The sequence below is a fragment of the Ascaphus truei genome, chromosome 9 (assembly GCF_040206685.1).
Source record: "Ascaphus truei isolate aAscTru1 chromosome 9, aAscTru1.hap1, whole genome shotgun sequence".
Lineage (NCBI taxonomy): Eukaryota > Metazoa > Chordata > Amphibia > Anura > Ascaphidae > Ascaphus > Ascaphus truei.
This window is the reverse complement of record NC_134491.1, coordinates 11820211-11846732: the sequence shown is the minus strand read 5'-3', so window position 1 is coordinate 11846732 and position 26522 is coordinate 11820211.

Below are 26522 nucleotides of genomic sequence, written 5' to 3'. Positions count from 1 at the left end.
CAGAGCGAGGGACGTGTCCGGGTTGTGGTATTAGATGGTGCCGCTAAGGCAATGAAGGGGTAAAACCTGAGTAAACTGTTTATTGGGGGCAGAGGGGGCATCACATGGCGTATCCCCAATCCAAGTGGTTGAAGTACTGTAGTGCCGATGATTATTCTAAAACAAACCTGGGGCAATCGCCAAAAAGACTCAGGTACATGCTGGGTAAATGCTGGGTAAATGCTGGGTAAATGCTGGGTATATGCTGGGTACATGCTGCAACATTACACACATTTCTACAGACAGACTAATGGCCCATCGGATTAACAGTGGGAGTCCCTGGCAGTCCCATTCAAACTGAATGGGACTGCCAGGAACCCCAGCTGTGTTAATCTGATGGGCCATTAGCCTCTGCAGAAATGTCACTGAAATTTACCCAGCATGTACCCAGCATGTAAACTGCCTAGTTTTAGGCTAGCTTTAGAATACTCGTTGGCTTGTCTGCACCATGTGAGATCTTCCATTTTTTATTAAGGATGAGACATCTTAAAAGGATGTATAACAGGAATATTTGCTGCTGTTTTAATTTGGTTATTTCTGGCTTTTGATTGCTGTTTGCTTTTGAATGTTGGATAATTTTTTGACCTTTGATTTTGAATGATGCAATTTATTTGCATATTTATTTGATTTATTCATGGTTTTGTTTTGGTGTTTTAATTGTTTTTTCTGGTCTTTATTTTGGATTGGCTTAATTGATTGGTTGTAATTTTGTTCTGTTTACGGTTTGTTTTTATTTTCTAATTGTTTGAATTGCTTTGGATCTTGTTTGTGATTGTTTATTTTAGGTGAACCATTGACTGGCATAGTGTTAAATGATGCCCATATTATATGTGCTATGCAATTGTTTTATTGGCCTTTGTTATCTATTTAGTGGCTATGCAATGTGTTTTATTTTGCAATGTTAGGTGTTTTATTTTGCAATGTTAGGTGTTTTATTTTGTTATGTAATGTGTTTCATTTTGCTATGTAATGTGTTTAATTTGGGCCTGTTTTTTTTATTCCTTCCCCATTTCTTGCTATAGTGGTAAATCATGCCCATATAATATGAGCATGATGTACCCACTGTACCAATGAATGGGTGAAGGGTGGGGGTAGTTACCTGGGGAGGGTGGTTAGGGCTCCTAGGTGGGTAGTGGCAGAGGGTGGTTTAACCCCTTTATTACTATATCGGTTACTAACCGCTAAGGTGATTAAGGGGTTAGGGGACATTAGATTGTCTTTTTTTATGTACTGTATTGTTTGTGGCAACGGAGGACATGGATGAGGATGAGGACGGCCTTCATCATGGCTGTTTATTGTTGTCTTTTAAATGGCCAAATGCACTATTATACAGTACATATCGGGATAATAGTAATTTTGGCCATTATTGTACTTTATGTGTTAGGGGGAGGGGGGTGTATTTATTTAAAAGTATTGTTTATTTTTTTGGGGACACACGATTGGTACCGCAGGCCAGCGGGGACCCCCGGACACCCGTGGGGATCACCCGAGGGGCCCCAGACTCCCGCGGGGATCACCCGGGGACACCCGCTGGCCTGTTGTATTAATTGTGTGCTTTCAAAAAGGTAAACAATGCCTTTCTGAGTGTCTCCAGCTCTTTTGCGCCAGCCTTTAGCTGGTGCAAAAATCTGGCGTGCTTTTAAAGTAAGAATTATTATTGAAGTATTTAAACTTTATACTTATTACCATATATGTTTGTCAATTGGATGTAGCATTGGGCACCGATGTCTTTTGCTTTTAAAGTACAATTGACTTATCACTGCTTAGTGAATCGCGTGGAGTGGCAATAAACAGCGCGTTTGCCGTTTTGTGCCTGATCAGATGATTTTTTTTCACATGCCACGAAAAAATGCACTGTTATCACTGCTTTGTGAATCATGCAGCAGGCAGTATCGGTCTTAAAAGCCATTTATCGGTCTTAAAAGCTTCCTGCTTAGTGCATAGCTGTAAGGAATCCGTTTCTGGCTTTGCTTGTAGCCATACAGATCACTGCAGTTCACCTAATACTCCCTCTTGCTATCATTAGCACCTGTGCTAGCTTTCACTGCAGCCTTTACCCTGTGCTCTGTTATTGGAGGATTCTCACACATCTCCCTCCTGTTATTGGCCCGTCACCCTTTATATACTGCTCTCCCACACTGCTTCACTGCCAAGCATAATTCCTTATGGACGTTACATGTGTTCTGCCACAAGCCATCTGGCTTGTCTGCTGTGTTACTAATGATTTCGCTACGCTCTAGTTTCTAGTTCTTGTCTCTAGTCCCTGGTTCCGGTGGCCTGCTGTTACTCTCTACGCAGAGGCCTGTGTTCTTGATTCCCGAAAGCCTGCTGCTTCTCTCTACGTAGAGGCCTGAGTTCTGCCTGCCTGCCTGCCTGGATTCTGTAACCTGCTGCACTCACCCCCAGCAGATGTCACTGTTTGGATTCAGTGGCCTGCTGCTCTCTCCCTTTGCAGTGGCCAGCTTTGGACTTCTGTGCTGAAGCACTGGTTTACTAGTGCTGCCTGGCGTTGTGCCCACTCCGGTCAACCTTCTCCTACTCTACATGTGTTACCAGGTGTATGGTGCATTAGTGTACTCGTGCTCGCCACAAACCAGGACCCGACCACGGGGCTGAGGTGGGGATGTGAATACACCGACCTTAGACCACGAAGCCGGTTCTGGATTGCGCAGTTTGTAGTCATTCGTAGCAGGGTCAGGGTTGGAGAATGTAGAGTAATCTTTAGACAAGCCAGGGTCAGGGTTGGAGACGTCAGGGTAATCGATATCCAGGCAGAAGTTCGGCAACAAGTAATCAGTAATGCAACGCTTCAGCATAGCAGCCGTACTGCCGGAATGGCCTCTACGCGAGGAGCGGGAGCGGCCCATAACAAAAGCCTCTGCAAGGCAGGAATGAAGCAGACCTCAGGAAACAGGAAACAGGAGGTTAGTGCTTGTGATCCAGCGCTTCAGCACAGGCACCAGGACACGGCCTATGCAATGGAGATATACAGCAGGCCCCAGGAACCAGCCCACTGCAGGGAGAGAAGGCAGTAGGCCTCAGGGAACAGGCAAGGCTGGCGCTGGAGATCCAGCGCTACAGCACAGGTACCAAGAAGCAGACCTCTGCCAGGGGTGAATGCAGGAGGTCTCAGGAACAGGGTAGAGTAGCAATTGGGATCCAGTGCTTAAGCACAGGAAGCAGACCTCTACAGCAGGTCCCAGGAACAAGGTAAGAGCAGCACTGGGGATCCAGCACTTCAGCACAGGAAGCAGACCTCTGCAGCAGGTCTCGGGAACATGGCAAGAGTAGCACTGCGGATCCAGCGCTTCAGCACAGGAAGTAGACCTCTGCAGTAGGTCCCAGGAACAAGGCCAAGGCGGAAGTGTGTGGCAAACACTGTTACATCCAAGTAAACTTGATTATGCTCGGCAAGGAGTCAGAGAAAGAGGCCAGTATAAGAAAGGCAGATAGCCAATTCCAAGACAGGGGTGTGTGGGAATTCCTCCAATGCCTGAGCAGAGAAACAGAGCAGCATGATTGCAAACACAGGTGAAAGTACTTGCAATTGTAAGGGGAGGTTTGGTTGAGAGCACACCATCTCTGCAAGAGTGAGCTCCCGCCAAACTCATGAACGGATTCCTCACAGTTACCTGTCAGGCTCTCAGGAGGCCTGAACCTCTGCCACTGGGAGCCTGGGGTGTACCCTGGAATGTATGGCTTATAGCGCCTCCACCTGTGCAGTGGTTCTAGTGTGTAGAATAACCCCTGACACAGGAACCACATACAGTAAGTTCTTACACCAGGTTATGGATAAAACATTATAACACATCACAATATAACATCACAGCATCACAGCAGTGTCACCCTTTAACCTGGCCTCTCCGGGCCTCAACCCCACCACCAACCAACCAAGTGTCTCAAAAGTCCCACAACCCCAAGCAAGTGTGGAACAGCGCTGCCCACTAATATGAAGTGTGTAGTTGGTGCACGTGGTGACTTGATGGTACCTGCCGGATGCGTTCACACCCGGGCGATGCTGTACTGGAATGATGGATCTGAAAGCGTGATTCACGATGCTTCCGCTCTTGATGCGTGGGGTGGCGTCCCGACAGACAATCCCACCAGGAAGATAGTCTCTATTTTGAGTGATGGTCTGCGTCCAGACACGGTAATCAGGGCCGCACAGCAGGTGAACTGTGTCCCTGAACTCAGCAAATAACTAAAGGGGCAGGGTCCCGGTCGCAACCACAATCTGGGTTATGTCTCAGGGCCTATCTGGGGCCTAGGGGGGTAACCTGGCCTAGTGTAGGGCTACCGCTCCCTACATACACCCTTCCCTAACCTGCTCCCAGCTCTGACTCACTCGCATGGTGTAATGCACAACAATGTATCTATCTCTGCAGGAGGAACTGCAAGCCCTATTGGCTCCCTGGCGTTAGGTGGCCTGTCTGCCCCTAAGTACTCGGGGTGTTGTAGCCCTCTTTATCATTGGGGCCGCATGCTCGATGTGTAATGCGCATGCACGAGTCTCCCTGTCCCTGCGCATCCATGTAATGGCCGCCGCATCGCCCTAACTGCACATGCGCGACTTCTAGGGGTACCTGCACTACGGAGCGCCATCGGGGTCCTGCCTCCCTTTCTGTAATGGCCACCGCATCGTGTCAGCGCATGCGCAAGCCTCCGCGCATGCGCGGCCACAACAAGATGGTGGCACCCTGCCTCCGATGTCGCCGGGAGCCCCTGGCGATGCGCTCGCCCCTGCAGCTCCCTGGCACAGTGTAGGGCTCCCCCGCTAAGCGGAGGGAGGGGGGCCAGGGGGAACCCTGCTACTCTAGTTTAAGGCACCTTATAAGGAATGAGGTATGATCTCAGACCCAACAGGATTAGAAGTTGAATCCACACAACCTCTGTTATTCAGGACAAGAGCTCTAGCAGTGTTAGCTAAACAAGCTGATGGTTAGCACTACTGTCACAGCATACTTAGTTTAGAGCTCTATTTCCCATTGAGTGGTCATATCTGTACAAAGCACGTTACCCTCTTCTTGGATAGAGAATCATATCTAATAAGCAGTCTTCTGCCATGAGACACCTTCTGGCATGGGAAGACACCTTCAGTCTATTTATTTGAATAGGCTGTAATGTATTTCAGTGCTGAAGATGCCTTATGGCAGAACACTGCTTAATAAATATGTCCCACTGTCTTTATGCTTTATAAGATTTGAAGTACTAACTCAAGTCTCACTTTATGTTACTTTCTCTATGCATCTGCTTTATTTGCTGTGCTTCCCCTTGTTTTTACTTGTGTGTGTCAGAAAGCTTGTGTTTTATTTAATCCCACCTGACCTCAGTAACTCATAGCCCTCAGTACATATTATTACTTTGTACTTGAAATCCTTTCAAGGTTACAATCTACAAAAGAGATATCCCTTAGAGCAGCGGACTGTGGGGCGCGACCCCCAGGGGGGGCGCGACACTGCCGACGGGGGGCGCGGGGTTTACAGAGGCCCCGCGCGCTTCCCGAAGGCACTTGAATTAAGTGCCGGGGGAGCTGCAGGGCCTCTGTAAACCTAACTTACTGTGGCTCCGGCGGCTTCCTCCCTGTGTCGCCATGGCAACGCGGCGTCAAAATGACGCTGCGAGGTCATGTGACGTCACGTTGCTATGGCAACGTGACGTCATTACGCCGGAGCGCGGGTAAGTTGGGGTTGGGAGGGGGGCGCGGGAGTGAGGGGACAGCCGGCAGGGGGGCGCAGGGAAAAAAGTTTGCGCCCCCCTGCCTTAGAGGTATGCTAGAAGTAGGCAGTGGTGCACTGCTAGCTATCAGCTGGTTTAGATGACCCTGCTAGAGCTGTGGCCTAGAAAAGCAGTGGTTGTGCGTTCTTGTCCTGTTGGATCATACACCATTTCAGTCATTAGGTTGGTGCCTTAGGATTATGAACTCTATATAGTTAGTATGGGAATCCTTTTAGAACGTGTGGGATGGGACTCATTAAAATATGTTTGGCATTTCCATTAACATATCTCCCAGCTGGGTGCCTCAGTCTCCTCATTCTGCACTGGCATGTCTCCCTAATTTATTTGGAGGAATGTTTGAGATTCACTCCACCCCCTCTTCCTCCCCTGTCCAAGTTAACTTGTTTGAACCACTAGGAATACAGGTCAAAACTGACATGGTGCTTGAAAATTAGCACAGCAAATCGATGAGGCTGTCCTCCGCAGTTGGTCACATACCTGGACAAAATATCCGCTGGTATAACGGAAAGCGGGATGTCACCTACTGCATTCCCATGGATCATCTGCGGTCTTTTGTCTCTGTGGTGCCACAGTTATGCTTTGGAAAGCAGGCATGGATAACTGCTGTGGGATGACGCTTTTCTGCAGGTCTCTCCCTCAGTCTGGGGGACTCGTAGCCAAAATAGCCTCCTTGTCTAGCTAAATTAGATTTCTTTACATTAGAAAAGAGGCATCTAAGAGGGGATATGATATACAAATATATTCGGGGACAGTACAAGGAGCTTTCAAAAGAACTATTCATCCCACGGGCAGTACAAAGGACTCGGGCCACCCCTTAAGGTTGGAGGAAAGGAGATTTCACAAGCAACAAAGGAAAGGGTTCTTTACAGTAAGGGCAGTTAAAATGTGGAATTCATTACCCATGGAGACTGTGATGGCAGATACAATAGATTTGTTAAAAAAAAGGTTGGACATCTTTTTAGATGGGAAAGGTATACAGGGATATACCAAATAAGTATACATGGGAAGGATGTTGATCCAGGGATTAATCCGATTGCCAATTCTTGGAGTCAGGAAGGAATTTATTTTTCACCTTATGAGATATCATTGGATGATATGACTCTGGGGTTTTTTGTTTGCCTTCCTCTGGATCAATAAGTAAGTATAGATATAAGATAAAGTATCCGTTGTCTAAATTTAGCACAGGTATGCACCCAGGTCAGAAACCAGTAAGTACAGTACTGTATACACTTGTGCTTCTTATGTTTTCTTCACACAGCTACACAGTATGTCAATGCATCTGGACTCTTTTAATCTTTATCAGTTTACATATTTTCACAGAGGAGCAATGAGGCCGGTGGATTAGATCAGCCAGGAAAATGATGAGTGCTCAGCTACAGAGGTTCGGGATATTCTGCAGAAGAAGCATGATCTTACAGTGTGCAAAACAAGTGTTACATTTGTGTATATAATTATAACTACTGCATAAGTATTATTGATAGGCATAAAAAGGAGCATGTGAATAAGTGCAATAGCACCGTTGACAAATGTTATAGTGATATATATTAAATATTAAGGGCCTCATGCAGTAAAGTTCGATAGAAAAAATCGCCTAGGTTTTTAAATCGCCATTTTTTACAGTGTTGCTATCACGGTATGCACAAAGCCCTGAATACCAGTGATAGCAACATTTGCAAAAAATGTCGAGTAGCCGGCGACGTGAAGATTGCCTCTGAAAAAAGGGCTCACCCTGCGAGTTCTATCTGCAGCTCAAAAACAAAAGACATAAATCCAATTACAGTTAACATACCAGTAGCTTTGTGCGCGCCGCCTGGAGCTGCAGGACGGACGACAGGAGAGGAGAAAGAGGATTTTGTTATTGGTCACCGAAAAACTCATGGCAACGCCTCCGCAACGTCTCCAAGCCTCCTCTGCCCTGTCTCCCCGGTATAATCAAGATGCTGCTCGCCAGCAGCTTAGGGTGACGTCACAGAATAGCAGCCGTCCTGCAGCTCTTGGTATAATCGAGGCCTTATAAACTGGACTTCTCGAGTTACAGGCCCCGTTGTGGGTTGCCGGTATCCCCCTGCTTTGTTTAAATCTCCCGGTCACTTTGGCCGTGACGTGGGAGAATGTAAACTTCTGGGATACCGGCGCCCAATAAAGGGGCCGGTAACTCGAGAAGCAGGGGGTCCCCGGACCTGAAATGAATGCGGTTCAGCTCGGGAGATCCCCTGCTTCAGTACTATATTATTAAAATAAAATAAAAGCAGCTTCATTACCTTAAACTCCTCAAGAACCATTTGTGGATTGGGGAGAGATGTGAAGGGGTTCCTAGTGGTTAAGATGATATGATCCGCAAAAAGTAATAATTTTTATATCTCATTCCCTATTGAAATTCCTTGTTTATTAGGATTTCTTCTAATAGCACTTCCTAAGGGTTCTATAGGTAAAGCGCATAGAAGGGGGATAGATCAATAAGTAAGTATAGATAAAGGATAAAGTATCTGTTGTCTAAACTTGATTGACGCATGTTTTTTTTCAACCTCATCTACTATTTAACTACGTAACTATGATAGTGGGCAGATGGGAAAAAGTAACCATGGTTCCAATATCAGTGCTCCAGAGCGTACACATAATGATCCATAATTTTCTTCTATACAGTATATGGAGCATACTGTATGTTACATACTTTATAACAGCATTTATAAGAGCAATGTATTCGCATAAGCATAAAGAGATTCATACAGTATGTAGAAAAATTCATTTTTATACTCCTACAGTAGGTTGAAGAGAAAACCTTAGTAATAGTACCGAGAGTGGATGTCTGTAAAAGACCACAAAGTGGAAAATACAGAGCCTCTCACAACATAAAGGTGCTATCTCCTGGAGTTTGAATATCAATGATACACTCACTTCAGGTAGTACTCGCGACCGTGTTGTTTGTGTATCCGAAGGTAGCATGCTCCCGGCTTGTAGTCAGATACAGGACGTGGTATCCCATGGGGGAAAGAATGCCCCATGGGATACCACTTCTGGGATAGTGGGCAGCCCACTAGGTCCGAATGTATTAATTAAATTGGCTGATAGCTTCTGCAGTTTATAGGATCTCTGACTTCCTTATGGATAATGGCTATATTTGCACTCGCCATATATTCTGAGATTTGCTTACCCTCTAAAAAAGAATTAAAAGGGTGTAAAAGGGCACGCACTTGATGTCACGGGGATGCACGCAGGCTAAGGAAGCAATGTGCATTCCGCCAACATAATTCACAATAACCCCTGATCGCCGCACTGATCGCTCCCACGTGACATTCTACCGGCCGGGAGAACCAGGGGGGATGACCCAGAAAAAAACCCTAGATCTTACCCCTGAGGAAGAAAGCAGTCGCTTTCGAAACGCGTAGGGTGGTCCCGCTGACTCTGTCAATACCACCCCCACAAGCTTTTGGCGGTTCCACGGCGAATCTGCAGTTGCAGTTGGCAAATTAGGAGTTCCTCACAAGTCTCCATCAGATCTCGAGAGACCAGGAGTGGCGTGCTGCCCGGACGGAAGTTGCGGGAGGAGAGGACGCAGACCGTGTCGGAGAGCGGAGCAAGGAGCTACTGTGCCAAAGACGAGAGGGGAGACTCTCAGATATCTCCACTGCTTACTGCCACTTTCCATCTGGTAAGTGGGCAGTCTGTCTGATGTAGAGAAGGTTTCAGTGGGACTATATCTATAGGATACCATACCTTATTAGTGTTTACTATCGTGTCGTTTATTAAATGTTTTTATAATAACTCAGTTCACCTGTTATTCGTTTCAGCTTCAACTAGCACATTTCTTGTTTGTTTAAGTGTGTGTTATATATGTTTTAGTCTTACAGTATTATGCTATGTACTCTGTTTGTTTTTATTTTATTTATTTGATCTTCATCGGCTGAAGCCCGGTCCGGGAATTGAGTCATCTGCCAGTCCTGTATATTTTATATTTATATACTTTTCATTTGTTAGTGTTAGGCGCCAGAGATATACTTTCCTTTTCCATCCTCTGTTTTCTCTGACCAGGTGGTCAGAGTGATATCTTAGGCAGCCACATTATTATTATTCATTTATATTTTAAACACATCACTTATACATTTTTAGTATATATTCCCATTTTTAGAATTAGCGCAACCTATTTTGTTTTTCTAGATCTTACCCGCTTCAGCCGCAGGCAGCCAGCGGCAGCTGATAGAAAAAAAAACAAAGATGGCACCGCCAAGCTGAGCGCACGGGAATGCAAGTCCACAAAAGCAACCTTGAGAAAGTCTGCAGAGAGGGCCACAGCAGAGGAGTAGGCAGAGGGAGATCTGCATCTAGCAGTGAGTTCAGTATGGCTGAGGTTGACACAGTAATTACAAAGCAGGACCTCCAGAACATGCTTAGGGAATTGCAAGTGGGCTTTCAGTCAGCTCTGGATAGAGCTGTTAGGGAATTTAAAACAGAAGTTTCCTTACTGGCTAAAAGAACTACGGAGCTTGAAAATAGGATGGACATTTCTCTACAAAATCAGGTAAATACTGATGATGAGGTCCTGCGTCTCAATGAAGAGATGAAAACTAGGAGGGATGGCATTGCGACCAAATACTTTTGTTATTTTCAAATCCGTGTGCCCTGTTTTCCATCTTTCATCTTGTACCTGGGATACCGGCACCCCATAACGGGGCCTGCAACTCGGGAAGCAGGGGGTCCCCGGCCCTGAAATTAATGCGGTTGATCTCCGGAGACCCCTTGCTTCAGCACAATATTATTCCAATAAAATGAAAGCTGTGCGATCGCCTATTAGAGCCACGCAGGGAGAGCGACTGATTCAGTCTCACTCAGTGCACATTTCTTACAGACAGGTGCAGCCTGGTAGGATTCACACAGCACGAGTCCCATTCAAATGCAGGGACCCCCGCTATATTAATCCGATGGGCCTTAAAACCTGCAATGGATTATCCAGCGGAGTGTCTGCGAGATGCTCAAGGATTTTACGTGGACGCTGGGCTATAAGGAAAGGTTGCATCTGTAGGTACCTACAAATAAGACAATTTATTTTGAGTACACAGACAAACTCCAACCCCTACAATCATTGAAACCCTTTGTAGAAACAGGAAATATCAAATAGTCTTAGATATTGTTGTTGCTGGTTTTTGGTCCCCCCCACCCCCTTTTTTTTATTTTTCTGTACACGTAAAATTTCAATAAAACTATTTATACAAAAAAATAATGGGAAAATATGTTTTCCCTATAAATAAAATATTTATCTTGCACTTTGATTTGGTTCCAGAATTCCCTCAGTTGACGTGGTTTCCAAAGAACCCTTATGTTTTTGCTTCTGCTCCTTGCCATAAAAGAAAGGAACAGCCTGTTTTGACAGCATGTTACTGTCAGCTCACGTTAGTCCCAGTTGGTTTCTGCTAATTTTCTTGTCTTTTAGTTTCCTTGGTACAAATCTTTATGTCACTTGTGAGTGTTAATAAAATGACGTGAGCACACACAAAATGATTTTTAAACAATGTATCAATATAATTGGCTTCATAAGAAACATTAAATCCCCTTAAAGCAGCACAACTGGTGACACCTTTTCCAAAATGTTTAATAGGTTTGAAGCAAGGTCTCCAGAGCTGAACTACATTAATTTGACCTCGGAAGGTAGTGCCGGTAGTAGTTCTGGCTGGCTAATTGGGTTATCAAAATGGCATCTTAAATGTCCCATGTCATGCAGAGCAATAGGAAGCTGGGACAACATTTAATCTATGTATATCTATATTTACAGTATATAGCGTCAAAAGTGTACTCAGCGCTTCACAAAGAATACAGTTCAGGGAAATATAATAATACAATAAGTGCAACAAAATCAGACAATAGGAAAGGAAATCCCTGTCCCGAAGGATTTACAATCTAAGGCTGTGCTTATAGTGACAGCAACGCGACGTCGCAGCAAAACAAATGCATTGCCGCCGTCGGGTGCGCTTATAGTAAGCGTGATGCGACGGCGCAACGGATTGATCGCGATCGCTGGAAGTCATCTCTATTTGATTTTCCAGCGACCGTGCCCTGACCGTCACGTCGCTGTCGCCGGCACTTTAAGCGTAGCCAAAGGGGTTTGATGGGAGACTTACAGAGATAGCAGGTGAGTGAATACGTGCTGTCGATCGCAGTGCTTGGCAACAATGGTTGATAGAAGTGACTGTGGGTCAATAGCCATGAGTGCAGGCTATTGGGATGCTTGGTGTGACGACTCAGGAGATTCCTTCCTCTCCCTGTCCCTCTCTCCCATCTCCTGTTACCCTTTCTACTCCTTCCCACTCCTCTTCTAAATCTTCTACCTCTCTCCCCTTGCCGCAGCGCGTTCCCCGCAGGTCTCGCATACTCACGCGCTCCCTTAGCCCCTGCTTTAATCCTCCCCACTCCCTCTCCCCCGCGGTAGCTCCTTTACCTTCCCCTGTGGTGCCATCCGTCCCGTTGCCTCCTCCTTGCGTGATGCCTGTGACACGGCATTCTGCGCGCCCGGTGATGCATCTGGTGCGTGCACCCCCTCAGCCACGGGGGACGCACGTGCATGCTCCTCTCTGCCTTTGCTGGCCATCGCATGGGCACAGGCCTTGCGCGCGTTCCCCTCCTCTTGGCTCCGTCCCCCTCCAGCGGTCTTCCCCTGCTCCGTGCAGGCCGCGCCTGTGTTGCAACCTGTGTGCGCGCATCCCCAGCTTACAGGGGGCACGCGCACAGACCCTTCTTATCAGGTTCCCCCTGTCTCCGCCTCCCAAGCTGTTCAGGCCATTCACCTGACTGCCCCTTCTGTCTCCTCCTCTTCTCTCCCTGACCTATCTCTTGCTTCTGCCACTTTAAAAGCTGTTTTTCTTTCCCTCCCTTTGCAGAGAGGTAGTTAATTGGTCCTTAAAGGGACAGTTCCTCTCTGCACCTCTCTCTCTCTCTAAACACTACCTCCTCCCCTGACTAAAAAGCTTTTTATTATCATGCCTAAGGGGAATAGGAGTAGTGCGGCAATGAGAGCCACACCCGGATACCGGACCCCAAAAACTGGGGCCCCTAGGAGCAATAACAATAACCACAGCCCTAGGCCTGGAACATCCAGTGCCCTGGCCACACCTCCCCCGGCTCCTGTTGTCAGTGTAACCCCTGCAGTCCCAGCTCAGTCATGGGCGCAGGTGGCGGCTGCAGGCGTTGACCCCAGCAACAACAATGCTGGGGCCATGCCCTGTGTGAGCAGGAAGCTTATGGTGAGGTGCCCAATGTCACCTGGCCTGAACATGGAGATCTATGTGAGGGCTGTGGCTAATGTTGTGGGTGCCTCTGCTGTGGTGGCAGCCAGCCAGATGTATGGGAGGGGCGTTTTCTTCCTCCGTACGCTGGCTGCCACCCACACCATAGTGCAGAAAGGCATTGTGGTAGGAGGGGCCATACATCCCCATAGAACCCATGGAGGGGTTAGGCACCAAGGTCATTCTCTCCAATGTGCCCCCCTTCCTCCCGGACAGCCTCATACGCCCAGCCCTGCAAGCCCTGGGAGACATTAAGTCTCCTATAACAAAATTACCTTTGGGCTGCAGGGATAGGGCGCTGAGGCATGTGCTCTCGTTTTGGCGGCAGGTACAACTGCTGCTGCCGGGGAGCACAGAATTTGTGGAGGGGTCCTTTGGGGTGCCCTATGAGGGCATTACTTATACAGTGTACTATGGCACAGAGGGGGTTAGGTGCTATCTGTGCAAGGAGCTGGAGCATACTCGTAGGAGTTGCCCCAAAGAGAACAGAGGACCCATCCCAGCTCATGCACACGCCCCTCCCTCTGCCAAGACACCCGGTGCCGATGTGCCCGCCACGGCAGGGCCCTCGAGGGCCCAGGTCCCTCCTGGGACCACAAGAGATGTCGCTGTCCCATCCCGAACAGTGACATCTGTACCTCTCCCCAAAGAACAGAGGGAGAAGGAAAAGCCCTCGAGGGCTCTCCCTGGGACCGTAGGAGATGTTGCTGTCCCATCCGGAACAGTGACATCTACACCTCTCTCCCAAAAAAAGAGGGAGAAAAACAAAGGAAAAGTCACCCTGGAACAGCCACCCTCTGTTGTCGCTGTCTCCCCCCAAGAGCACCTTACCCCCAATGTAAGCACCGTACAGGGTGCGTTCCAGCAGGAGGAAGCTCCTGCTGGAAAGGCAGCGGCACCCTCTCCTGGGGAATCACCCCCCAGGAAGAGACCTTATAAAACTAAAAACCAGAGGGTGATTGAGGAGGTCGAGGAGGGTGAACCGTATTACGTTCACCCTCGGATGTCTCCTAAGGGGAACGGAACATCAGTTCCGCACGAGGTGGCTCCATCCGGCCCACTGGTTGAGATTAACCAGTGTGAGCCGGATCCCATAAATGTACAGACTCCCCCCCTCGAAGATCTGGAGGGAATGCAAGAGGAGATACCCGGCATCTCTGGGGTGGAAGGCCAAAGTGCTCAACAGCATGAGGCCTTACCCCTAGAAATAGACGTTGGGGAGCCTCCCAACGCCCCTCTGGGTTGAAGAGCATCCCCCGGAGACTTGTGTTTCGGTGAATTTACCCCACCGGACACAAAAAAGATAGCTGTCTTCGGGGACTCGGGGGTCAGCCGGGATCCCCTTCCGGTTGTACCGCCTTCGGGTGACACACATAGGGATAAAAAGCCCCGGTTTGTGTCACCGGAGGAAGGAGATGGGCTAGGGCTGACCCCCGTGGTTGGGGGTTTGGAGGATGGAGCGGGGAAGGCAGGTGTGGGTGTTTTGGCGAGTACTTCAGATTACATCTGGGAGTTGTCTGATCTGGACCCTCTTAGTGCGGAGTTTTGGTCAGGCACTCTGTTGGAGGCGATTGCTGAGCTGGACCCTCTCTGTGGGGTGCTTTCTGAAAAGAGCCCTCCTGCGATTTATGTGAAAACCTGTGACGTCCCATTTATGCACACGGCGTTTGAGGAGATTAGGAGGGCACTGGGTGTCCCTGTGGTCTCTGAAGACACTTGGGAGACCGCTGCCTCCGCCATGCCGCCACTAGCTACCCCTGAATATCCTACCCAGGGGTTGGATGTGGAGGATATAATGGACCCCCTCGTGGAAACACCGAAGAGGGGACCTCAGCAGGTTGGGGGACATGTCCCCGGCATGTTTCCGCGGCATGCCGAGGAAAGGCCTGTATTCTCTCGTGCTCCATATAGTGCACTACCTCGCCCTTGTCACCCGCCCCGATACCATCTGGAGGCGGGTATTTCCTGCGAACGAGGGCGAGAGGCCCCGGTGGAGGGAACTCTATTCGGATTTGGTTCCCCGCCCCGCCGGGTATTGAGTTGGAGGGTCCTCCACGGTGCACTGAGCACGGGAGAGTACTTGGCACACTTCACGGACTTCCCCGCCACCTGTCCCTTCTGTGGTGAGCGGGGGTCCATGTATAACATTTATTTAAGTTGCGCCAGACTGCAGCCCCTCTTATCCATCTTGAGGAGACTTCTCCTGCGGTTCTGGCTGCATTTTTCCCCTCATCTCTTTATTTTTGGGTGCCCAGTGTCCCGGGACAATAAGCCTAGGGATCTCCTCATCAACCTGCTCCTGGCATTGGCTAAGATAGCCATTCACAAAACCAGGAAGCAGTGTTTGGAGGGGGGGTCCCAACGAACATCGTGGCCATGTTCCGGGCGCTGGTGCACTCCCGTATTCGAGCAGAGTACTCGTACGCCGAGTCCACTGGGACGGTTTCAGAGTTTGTCTCCCAGTGGGCGTCAGGCGGGGTGCTCTGCTCGGTGTCCACTATAGTGGATTCATTTGAATTGACCCTTCTTTTTTAAGTGCACTTTATTTTATTTACAGTGCACTTGATGGTTTAATTTGAATATTTGTTTGACTGGTTTTTCTTTGTTCTACTTGGCAACAAGTAGAATTGCTGTTCAACTGAATTGGCCGGCTTCGCCGGCCAATCAGTTTAAACCAGATCAAAATAGACCCACTTCTCTCTCTACTCCTCCCCTCTCTGTAATTGGTGCACCTTCCTTTATAATCCCTGTCTGTCCACCTCTTCCTCTGCATAGTTCCCGTTTCCCTGTGTGTACCTGACCTATGCTGTGCTCCCTCTGTGCTCCTGTGTTACTTTGGATTTCCCTGGCTTTGACCCCTGCGTACCCTGGACTACTCTGCTCTCTGGTAACCCTTTGAACCCTGCTCCGCATATGACTCCGCTGACCTCTGGCTTCCTAGGACCTGGCTTGCCCTCTGATGACTCTACCCTCTGGATCCCTGAACATTGGCAAACGGACATGACTATTCTCACGGACATTCCCCAAGCGTTGCAAGTATAACTAACAACTCTTCCAACAGGCCCAGCAACGCTATACCACACTCCGGGCTTGCTCCCACTGCTGTGGGTGTGTGGTATCATACCGTTTCCACCTCAGTACTGGGGTCTAGTTTGGTCTGCGGGCATACAGGCGTGACACTTGGTTTGTGAGACGAGTTTTAAGGTTAGTCTATTAAATTAGATTTAATGGTTAACACCATTACCAGGAGAAGAGGTGGCAGGGAGGCATAGGTGATAGCAGGTGTGTATGTGGCTGGGTTCAGGATTAGGAGAGATTCCCAGCAACAGCAGGAAGGAGTAGATAGAGAGAGGGTGTGAATAGAAGATTTGTGGGGGTGCTTTTATTGAGGGGTTAAGAAGTTGTTGGGAGAGAGGTGTATAAATAATTGTACAGTGTATGGGCACAGGCATAGGTGGAGGGGAGGAGAGACTAAAAGTACTGTAGATAGGAGGGGAGTGGGGAAGTTGAAGAGAACAGAAACGCTTACAAAGGAGTGAGGAAACCGTAAACAGAAAAAGCAATAGGGAAGGCATAGTGAGATGCAGGGAGAGACTTCCCTGGTATTGGAGTATAGGAAGGGTACGGAAAGGGTTAAAATTATTCATCTGTCCTTCATGTTCTCTGTCTTCCATTATGTGTTGCTGTAATTTCCAGTTTCAACTGAGCCTTTTTAGAAAACTGAACTCTGAACCAGTTTTGTACTCAGCAAGAAGCCTTATCTTTTCTTTTGAGATGTTTGTTAAGTAAACAAGCCACAGCTGAAGACCCCAGCTAGGTGGACATAAACAAGGTCTTCTTTACAAATAACAAGCTAAGGAAAACACGTAGACCTTAAATTCTGGTTTCCACCAGAAATAATGCTGATGATTGTATTCACTGTTATGTCCTAGAAATGCCTTTTTGAATACATATAAAAGCTGCTTGTAAATCTTAATATATAAAATCAAAGGTTGGTACTAGCTGCGGTGAATGTGATTGGTCCGTGGCCAGCCCGACTGTCATTGCCCAAGAGGTATGCCCCACTGTGACACACACCGCCCACACGACTGTCATTGGCCAAAACTTACACTGACATCACTGACACACACCTACTTCACTGTCACACACTTGCACTGACAGCATACCCCCACAGAACCCCTGCAGAGTCCTTGGTAAGTTCATGTCACACTCTCACCCCTGTGTGTACACACACACACACACACACACACCTCCCTCCCCGGCGCTCACTACCCTCCCTCCCGGCAGGGGGACAGGCAGTGGCCAGGCAGCCTCCGGAAGGACCCTCTTCCTCCTGCTGCTGCTCCCACCAGATGTCGCTCTCTCTTTCCTCAGGCTATGGCGGCGTTGCCAATACTGAGGCGGTCTGTTCCCGCCCGGCTCCTGTCAGGTGCGTGTTTTCCCGCCCAAAGACCCGCCACTGTCCGCGCGCTCACCCCCTCTGCTGGGCACTCGCGTAATGTCACACAAGATGGCGGCGTTGGCAATAGTGAGGCGGTCTGTTCCCACCCAGCTCCTGTCAGGTGCGTGTTTTCCCGCCCAAAGACCCGTCACTGTCAGCGCGCTCACCCCCTGGCCCCCTCCCCCCTCCCGCCCTTGGCGCATGACGGTTGCTCCCTCTATCAGAGAGGCTACAGGATTTACCCGCGCTGCGGGGTCAGTCAGAATCCAGACATAGCCAGTCGGTGTGTCAATGTCAGACAGAGTGGGCGGGCATGCTTTGTGTGGGGTGAGGGCCACCCTCTGTCTATAATAAACATTAATGGCTACCAGCCCCTTATAACCTCACTCCCCAGCGCTCACTCAACTCACCTCCCACTGCCCCCCCTCCTGTCCACTGTCCCCCCCTCCTGTCCACTGTCCCCCCCTCCTGTCCACTGCCCCCCCCTGTCCACTGTCCCTCCCCCCTGACCACTGTCCTCCCCCCATCCTCCTGTCCCCCCCCTCCCTCCTGTCCCCCCCTCCTGTCCACTGCCCCCCCTCTCCTGTCCACTGTCCCTCCCTCCCTCTGGGGGGTGGGAGAGGGGGAGCACACAAATAGGGGGGACAGGAGGGAACAGGAAATTTAACTCACGGGCAACGCCGGGTCTCTCAGCTATCTTAAATAAATTAGAAGTGAAGAAGAAGAACTGCTTTGTGTCTGAAATCTTAATTTCTCCGAGCGCTCGTTGTGTCTGTTTGCTGAGACCTTGTGAACTCGGGGCGATGGCCAAATTCTCCCTGGGTTGAGCATGTTCATGCAGTCCTGACCAAGAGAAAAGTCTTAACTGTATCAGGTACAAATTATCAGAGCATTTAGAAAGTCAAGTTCTCACAGTTGCAAAATTATTGTTGTCGTGCAGAGTCCAGATCTTTTTGTAGTCTTGACCTCCAATTCAACTCCAGAATTGACTCCACAGACACTTTATATGTGGCACAGCCAAGATAGACTCAATTAAATACTTTAAACACATTCACTCGACTAATAATTAAGGGAGAGGTTTGCTTATTCAGCTCATACAGACATATCTAATTTAATAGACTGACCTTAAAACTCGCCCCCAAATCAAGCATCCCAGTAGCCTACACTCATGGCTATTGACCTACAGTCACTCCTATCAAGGAGTTGTTAATTAGATATAAATTGCAGATAGGGCTAAATGAATAGAAGTTTTCAGCTCATACAGACATATCTGTGTGAAGAAATGAAATCAGAATGCGTCCATGTTTAAAGATATTAAAAGATATAGAAAACACCCACAGATGATAACTCCACAGACACTTTATATGTGACACATAAGATGTTACACAGCAATATGCAAAGAATCTGGCCACCCCCTTCCAGGGTAAGTATCTTGGGAAGCATGGATCCCTGGAGCTGAAATTAATGCGGATCACCCCTGGAGACCCCCTGCATCAAACATAAAAAAATGTAAAACAACGTGTCACCAGTTGTGCGGCATTAAGTGAGCATTTCTTTTTTTCCTGGCTGTTTGTCATTTTAGTTTGTTTTAAAAGGCCAGTCATTAAAAAAAGGATCCGAGATATGCAAATGTCCCCACATGTGATATTTTTAATCACTGTACACTGTGCAGTGGAGGGTTTTTGTAACTTTTTTTTACAGACCATAATGTTTTAAATGACTGATTATACACAGTTTCCAGCTTCATGTTACACAGCCAGTAACCAAGCTCACACTGATGAGACCCACAAGGTCAAATAGCCGTCTGTGAGCAGGTTTACTGGCTATTCACTTCTATAACCGAGGCTGTGCGGAAAAGCTGTGTAACACAAGCTATAAGTTTATAGGGGTCCATGTTAAAACGAATTAGAAGTAAAGAGTGTGGGTGCTTATTTGCATGTCATTACCCAGAATCCCTGGCTGCAGTGGAAGCATTGTTTGCTAAGCGATAATGGGGAAAGATAGGGTTGCAGACTTGTCTGAGGCATGCATAAGTACCCACAAGTGATACAGTATTTGTATCACTACTTTAACTTTTATTGTTCTCACTTTCTCCACTAGGCAACAGAGACATACATTCTGTAGTAGTGTTTCCACGTTCAAATTTCAGATTTCCTGGTTCAAACCCTACTGTATATTTCCTGTCAGGAGATCAAATTTCCCTGTCCAAAAAACGTATTTAAAAAGCAATGTTAAGTTGATTTAACAACAGGTTAAACTTGGAGGAGGCCCCTCTGGGATTTCCTTCTCTATGACTGTTGCTCAACAGATAAGAATGAAGGAAAGTGCAAACCCCTCATAGGGTAGTAATTAAAAATTGTTTTAGCGGTAGAAAAGATGATAAATGCACGTATAACAAAAACATTCAATTAGGCATTTGTGGTATAAAAAATGTGTAGAAGTTATCTCCAGAACACAAAACCCCAGCAAGCTCTTTTTGGGAACCCCTGAGCCCCCACAAAATATATGTATGTATTTAAGTGCAAAATGGAGTGCTATTGAGCGTGGCATATGTATACAACAGACAGAGAAGCCAAATGCTACATCCAACATGACAGAAATACACAGTAAAATACTTATAAATTTTCTTGAAAAAGGGTAATTTAGTTTAACCCTTTGGCCAAAGCATTGTAAGCTTGTGAGCTACAACAAAGCAGACACCCATTCGCAAGTCCTAACACTACCAGATTTCTTAATCCTAATAGAGGTATATTAGTATTTTATCTCCAAGCTAAGCTGTCACACCGGCACCTGGTCAGGTTTGACGGCTGTGGAAGGTAGGTAGCAGTATGATCACCGGAACAATGCAGACACTGACTCCGATAAAGGTAACCCCTGATTCAGATCCCAGGTGTGCACATCCCCTCCCCACACTCAACTGGATAAATGTAGGTAGCATCACACTGGGAATCGGTATGCATCCAGCATCGGGGTGCTCGTCCATGATGTCCCCTCAAGCGCAATCCAAATCAGACAGGCAAATCCGGGCAAAGTCTTATTATAAAAGTTCAATGACCAGCCTTAGCAGCCAAAAATAAATTAGGTGCAATAGGAGGCAGAGTACACAGAACTAAATGACTAGCTATGGACGTAGCCTCTGAGGACTGGGGTAGAGAACCTCTGCTCTATACCTACCTGAATTGACACTAACATTTTTATGTCTCTGATTTTTAAGGTCAGGTTTTCAGGATATCGCGGCTTCAGTACAGTTGGCTCAATCAGAGACTCAGTCTAGGGCTTGAGGACTAGGTTAAGTACCCCTGGTATAGAGGGCATTAAATATTTTCCATTTCCTGTGTCTGAGAACAGTACCTCTTTTTTTAATGTTCTATGCAGTATGGTACTGTACACACACAGCCTAAGGCCCCGGACATGTTTGCTGCGTGCTTGCGGAAGCGTGCTGACGCGCGCTCCCGCTCAGCACTGAGCCCCTACAGCCGCAATTAGAGCGGCTTTAGTAGGGGCTCACCTGCGCTTCCGCGTGCTTGCGGATGCGCAGGTCTTGGGGGAATTTAAAATTCCCCCGCTTGCCGGCGAGACAGGCCGGTCACGTGAGCGGTTCGCCCAATGAGGGCGAACCAGCTCCGTGACGTCACTGGCCCGCCCCCGGCCAGTGACGCGCCCGCCCCCGGACCGCCCCCGGACCGCCCCCTGACGGCTGCTGAGAGCGCTTGCGGTAAGCAACCGCAAGGCCAGGGAAAGCACCCGCTTTCCCTGCGCCTCAGCGCGCCTCAGCACGCCAGCAGGGACCGTGGACTCGGCCTAATTCTTATTTACTGGTTTGATATGCTGGGTTTTCCATCTCAAGAATCCACCATTCAGATGCAATTTACAGTACTTCTGCCCAAGTACAGTAGTTTTCTTGTAGCTTAAACTTTAATGCATAGAGCCTAGGGAGCTGTTCATTCAATGCCAATGTTTATTAGTGAAATGTAAGAGATAGGAACATGCATAATTTACTCTGTCTTATCTTTAATAATATGACTTTCTGCAAACTGTACATTTGCTAATATGCCAAAGGGGAGCAAAGATGTATTTTCCTGAAATTGCTCCCTGAAGCATGTCATATATTCAAAGTGGTATAAATGTGTGAATTGACCTTAGATGTATTGAGAAATCTTTATACTGTCATTTCCATGTAGGACCTAATTGATCTAATTACAGTGACCGCAGCACCAGAATGGTATGATCTCTCCATTATTCGCGATCATGTGATTGTCCCGTCACTGATGTCGGAAAGGAGGAAATGTCGGCCTCTTCCATTCCTCTTGCTGAAATATCGCATTCTGCGCACCCTCCAACCTATTTGTAGAGTGATTAAATATGTAATTTTATAAGTAACTTAAAGCAGCAATACAGGTTTCACATGTTTTTAAGGTTGTATTTAGTTTTTATTACAGGATTGAAGCAGGGGGGTCTATCTGAACAGTGTTAATTTTAGCCCCCGGTACCCCTGCTTCCAGAGATACTTCCCTCCATAGCAGTGCCAGTATCTCTACCTAACATAATGGCAGAGTTTAAATGTCAAACGTCACGCAAGCCAAAAGGACTATTTCTACCGGTTTTATACTGATTGGCCATTAACCAACGAGCAAAAGACAAAATAGAGAAACATATATATTAAATAAACCAGGTTATAGTGCGCTGTAAAACAAAAAAAAGTGCACTAAATCAGGGAAGTGAATGTAAAAGAATTCATGTTGGAGGACACCGAGCAGAGCACCCTCCTGACACCCATTGGGAGGCTGAAAGGCAGCAGGGCTCTCACAACCTCTCCTTACCTCTTCCAGGGACTGTCTCTGCTTCCCCTTCTCCCTCCCAGCGGTACCCCCTCCGCCAGCATGCTCCGTGTCAGCCGACACTGACACACGCGGCCCCCATGTTGGCCGGGACGCGCGCTGGATGGCCTTACACCGCGCGTGTGTCAAGGGGAAGGGGTGCCAAGTGAGTAATAAAGGGGTCATCCCCATTAGGCACCCCCTTCCACCATCTGGGAGGTGAGGGGTTAACCAGCAATGTAAATGTAATACATATGTTCCACTACTTCACAACCAAAAGGTATGTCCCTTGGTTATCTAATTCCCACATTTAGAGGGATTATGATGTATTTTTATTCCCCTGCCTCAGGGCAAACTGTGTTCTATTTAATAGACATGTATATTGGTACAATTATGGGTGTTTGTACCTTTACAGTGTATTACCAACCACATACACTGGGATCAGGTTTGGAGAGAAAGGGTTAATTGCATTTAGATGTTTATTGCCCTTTGTCCCATTTCCCACCTTTGCAGTCTCCATTTTGCAGCATCTCCATAGGTGGCCATTGGAGCCCCATGTAATCCTATGGGGATTCCGGCGATTTGGGCCCGATATCACAGAAGACCTGCAGGTGGCGCCTGACAGGAGGAGCGGCGGTTCCCCATTGAAAGTGAATAGAGTAATGCATTTCAATGGGGATTCCTCAAGGCCACCCTCAGGAGACGAGCTGGCAGCCAGCCAAACCGCAAACCTCAGAAACGGATACAATATCTATGAAAGAGCTTTGATCACGTAATTGGCGTGGAAACTAGGCTACGGTCAAGTTCATGACCAATTGACATGGGAAACTTTAGTTCTAGGGCACCCAGAAATAAAAGTCTTTTTGCCCTTAGCCCCTAGGAACCCCCTCACTCGACCCCAACCGGGTCCGACAATTAATGGCGGTGAGAAAGGGTCGCGCCGGCCATGAGGGTCCTACCATTGAGCGCAATGGCGGAGAAAGCCGCGTGGCTTTGAAACACTATGTGGAAAACAGTGGAAACTGAAAACCCATAACTCCGGTTCTGTAGGCACCAGAGGGCTGGGATTTGGCCAGCATGTAGTCACTGATCCAGTATGACTGCATGGAAATTTCCAGCCCTCTCCCCTCAACTGAACGGATTAGGGTTAACTGTGAAAAAGTGTGAGTTGACCATTGACTCCAATGGTAGCGGAGGTCCATGGAATCCTATGGCGGCGCCGACCCATGCATTTCTTATGGCAGCGCCGGCCCTATTGATTCCAATGGAGGTAAAAGCCGCAAGTTAAACGGCTAAGTTAAAAACGGTAAAAACCTGAAGTTCATAACTCCGGTTCTGTACGGACTAGAGAGCTGGGATTTGGCCAGTGTATAGTCAGTGCTCCGGCATGACTGCATGGCAACTCCCGATCCTCTCTGATCAACAGAACGGAGTCAGGTTAATTGTTTAGTTTGGGTTTCTGCCATTGACTTCAATATCAGAGAAATGCAACTTCTGTAAATGTGCATATAAAGTGTATTTCTGTAACTCCGGTTCGGTGAGTCCCAGCAAGCTGAAAATTGGCCGTGTAGAATCCTCTCCGGCATGAGGATCTGGCAATTTGTAGCCCGCTCGGCCAAGCCGAACGGATGTTAATATATATAATTGTTTAAATGTACTGTATTTGGTGTCTGGCATAAAAGCCCGGGAAAGATTCTGGCTCTGAAGTATGTTAATGTTCAGGGGACGACACAAAGTCTGCAACAGCCCCCTGATCAAAGGCTCCCCCACCCTGTTTGTATATACAGTACTAGGGCAGAACAGAGCATGACTTGAGTGTTTCTACAAGTGTTATAAATCATACCTTTAGACAAAGGGTTTCCTGGCCAGATCCCCTTTTGGCAGACTAGGAGACGCCAATATTTTGGGAGTGGGGCTACGAAAATGAGCCCCTGATTAGAATAATGCCCACCCCTGTGGGCATGTATTACCTTGCTTCCTATGTGAGCTGGCAAGGGGTAATTGGGTGTAGGTAATTGGTAACCAATACCTGACACCCAATGTTAAGGGATAGGGCTTAAATCCTATATAACTGATTGTACGCTCTATGCCCAGTGTCTTCGTTTGTATCCTGTATGCCTGAATGAATTGCCAATCCAGATCCTGATTGATTCATTGTTCAAACCATAAGTAAGTGTTCATATTGTGACATAGTCCAAAGATGTTAGGCAGCTTTCTGCCCCATTTTAGAGCAGAAAGTGCAGGAATAGCTAAAAATGATCCGTTCCACAGCTTCCCATTAACTCAGGCAGCTGGATGGAAAATCCAGACCACAGATTACAATGGCTCTAGTTCTCCCTCACCTGCTCTTCTAATCACATGCACAGGTATTTAGAGCAGAGAGGTTTTGCATTTCTCTCTCTCTCCTTGGAGCCTGGGGGCTGGGGGTGTCGCTACTCTCCTGCATCCAGTATCGAGGTTGACGGCCTCTCCACGTATGACAGTACCAGAGGATTTGCCTGGACACCACGAACAGATAAGACAAATCAAATGGTTACTGCTGTTGCTAAAAGACTGTGCTGTATCTTGTGTCCCTAAATGAGAGAGCATTGTTTTAAGCTGGGGAACCAGTTTAGTTGGCCAGCAGCTGTTAGAGAGACTGATTCTGATGTGTAGTTAGATCCCTGAAAGGGATAGGATTTGCTTATATGATTTTGGTTTTATTTCTTGAAATAACAGTGTGGGAAATATTGTAACACTGAAATGTGTGAACTGCTGAATGAAAGTATCTGAGTACCTCTAACCTACACATGTTAAAGCTGCAGTACCTTACTTGGATGAAAATAAAGCAGGCAGAAGCCTGAGTTAAGCAGCATAATACTTTGCATGATCCTGTTTGTTGTATAATTAACCCTAGAAGACTGTGTCGGGAAGAACCCAGACAGACGTCAGCACTACAAAAGAGGGGCGTTTGTCACATATGGTGGAGAATGCGGGCAGACACTAAAAAGTCTGTGGGTTTGCAAATAAATGCGGGGGTTTAAAATGGCCGCCGAGCTGAACTAAAGTACAGATGCTATGAGTGAAGTCTGTCCCACTGTGTATATCAGTTGTGCTTCTAGCATACACAGAGAATGTGCGAAGTGTGGATGCAATAGCACCCTGAACCCAAACAGAAAACCAAAATGTTTTGCTGAAAAAATTTTTTTTTTTGCATCTAGCAAGTGCTGTTTGTAAAGCTAATGCCTTTTGCTGAAGTGAGTGAATTTGCAGCTAGCAAGTGCTGTATGCAAGTTGCTGAAGTGAGTGAAATTGCAGCTAGCAAATTGTCCCTGCCGGGTTTCTAAAATGGCCGACGTGAAATGTTTGTTGTGTAATGTACGTAACCATACAAAACAGTGTCCCTTCAGGCCATACTATGATCACAACCCTGGAGGAGAGCCGTACCCGCAGATGAATTTAGTATGCGGGGCCTGTCGTGAAGTAGGTCACATGGAAGATGTGTGCCCCAAAATTTTCAAAGACAAACAGCTGCAAAAGCAAGCAACGCCCTGTGAGTGCAAGCAAGATGTGGAAGCTGATAACAGTGAGTGTGTGCCCAGTACCACTGATATCTCTGGAGCTAATAAAGCAAAAAGAAAGAAAACTGTTCCTCAAGTCACAGGGGAAGTGACCGAGCCACTTGAACCTGCACTGTCAGGACATGCGTCAGAAAGGCGCCGAGATGAGCAACAGCCCATAGGGCCTGGCGCAATCGTCCCAGGAATGACGGCACGCCTAGAGATGACAAAGGCTACTGCTACCATCATAGGCAGAGAGCCAAGCGAATCAAAGAAAACAAGAACTGACTGGAAACTATGCTATGAGATGTCCCAGAAAGATGTGCAAAACTTCATCACAGAGTTGGGGGTTTCTCGGCAAGAGGCTAGCGCGCTTAAAGCAGAGCTGGAACTCTCACGCCATGAGGTCTACGCTCGCAGCACAGAGCTGTGTACATTGAAGGAAACCTATGAGAATACCCTGAGTAATTTAGAGACTGTAAAAAGAGAGAATGTAAGTCTGACACAGAAAAATTCAGACTTGACGGACCAGATCAGTGAAGGTGATGAGAAGCTTCACCAAGCAGAAAAAGTGGAGAAGCAATTGATCCAGGAAAAGTTAGAAATGCAGGAAGCACTGCAGAATACAGAATCAGCGGCGATCCAGGCGACACAAACTGCAGAGCTCCAAAAAATGGAG